Source organism: Sinocyclocheilus anshuiensis, unplaced genomic scaffold, assembly GCF_001515605.1.
Source record: "Sinocyclocheilus anshuiensis isolate Anshui unplaced genomic scaffold, SAMN03320099.WGS_v1.1 scaffold424, whole genome shotgun sequence".
Lineage (NCBI taxonomy): Eukaryota > Metazoa > Chordata > Actinopteri > Cypriniformes > Cyprinidae > Sinocyclocheilus > Sinocyclocheilus anshuiensis.
In genome coordinates, this window is record NW_015554083.1 from 331,250 (window position 1) to 333,186 (window position 1,937).

A 1,937-nucleotide genomic window follows, 5' to 3' on the forward strand; every position below is an offset into this window, starting at 1 on the left:
GCATTAACTAATTGGACCTTATTGTAAAGTGTTACCGAATTATAAATGAAATAAACATCCCCTGAAGTTTTCACACTGCAAAAGATTTTAATAAAATGCCTTTATTGACAATATAAAAATCACACTGCATTATTATCATTATTATGTACAGTCTAGTGGTGTTCAGTATCTAACACACAATTCAGTCTGAGCAGCGCTGATGACATTAAACCAAACGCAATAGACTTTAATGGGTGAGTTAAGGAGGGTTAACCAGCCTCTGCACATCCGTGTGCCTAAATAAACACGTTAAACAGCTGAACACCTCTGGAACACACACCAGACGACTTGAGTTGTATTTTTTAAAACAGTGCTTCTAGAATATATTCAGATCTGCTACATATGTGGAACATTAGTAGATAAACGAACACTGATCTCCGCTCCGCTCACGGCGACGTCTGTCTACACTCTTAAAAAGAAAGGTTCTTTATTGGCATCAGTGGTTCCAAGAAGAACCTTTAACATCCATGGAACCTTGGACAAATGGTTCTTTATAGTGGAAAAAGAACTGTGTACAGGTTCTTTAAAATGGAAAACAGTATTCAAATATTCTTCACACTAAGAAAACATGGTTCTTTTAAGAACTGATCACTGAAAGGTTCTTCGGGTAAACCTCTTATGGAACCTTTATTTTTAAGAGTGTGTGAATTCTTAAAAATAAAGGTTCTTTATTGGGCCCAAGTGTTCCATTAAGAACTTAAACATCCATTGAACCACTACAGGTTCTTTATCTTGGACAAAGGTTTGATACACTCTTAGAATTAAAGGTTTTTATTGGCATCGATGGTCCCAAGAATAACTTTTAACATCCATGGAACCTTTCCTTTGGACAAGAGGTTCATTACAGCAGAAAAAGGTTGTATAGATTATTAAAATGTTGTCCACACTAAGAAAAAAAACTGAAAGGTTCTTTGGGGAACCAAAAATGGTTCTTCAATGGCATTCAATGCAAAAATGCAAAAACCTTGTTTTGGAACTTTTAATTTTAAAGAGTGTATTTCCTCTTCCAGTAATGAAATAGTAGATAAACGAATACTGATCCTTTTCCTTTGTTCACGGCAAATGTCTGTCTACACTCTTAAAATAAAGGTTTATTGGTGCCAATATTTCTATTAAAGGGGTGGTTCACTGGGTTTTTTTCTAGGCTTGATTGTTTATGGGGTGCAGTCTAACATGTGTTAATGCTTCGTTTAAAAAAATAAAAAAAAAACGCACTATTTTTCACATAATTTACCTTTATTCCACACCGCTCTGTCCCTTCTCTGAGAAACAGACTGCTCTTTTCCTGTTTTTATGAAGCCCCGCCCTCAGAAATAGGCAATGGGCTCTGATTGGTTCGCTAGCTCAGTGTGTTGTGATTGGCTAAACCGCCTCTAGTGCGCGTCTAAACATCCCGCCCCTCACCTCAGCGGCATGTGCTCCGTTTGTATTGTAAACAACGGCGTCATTAATATCGCTTATCAGTTTGAGCCCGATTGAGAAGCAGAGGATATTATTGAAGAGGATCGTGCAGAATCTGTGCAAGCACGGCTTTTAATGGTAGGCCTATGTTTTTTGTTTGTTGTTGTCTCATACTTTTAGATACGCTGTTATTTGTAAATGCTACTGCTTATGTTAGCTTTTAATATACGGTGAAATTCAAATATTGTGACAAAATTAATTTTGTAGGGTGCCACAAGTTTGTTAAAATTTCCAAAGGGTGCTGCGACTAAAAAAAGGTTGGGAAACACTGCTTTAGAACATTGATTTTGAAACGTGTGAATCCATTAGAATCTTTAGAAGACAGAATCATGATTCATATATGAATAGATTTTTACGTGCACCTCTAGTTTTCTCTTCCTCTCCTCTAAAGCAGTGCTGCATGGCATCGCCCCCTATGCTGCCTTTTCCCGAGGGCG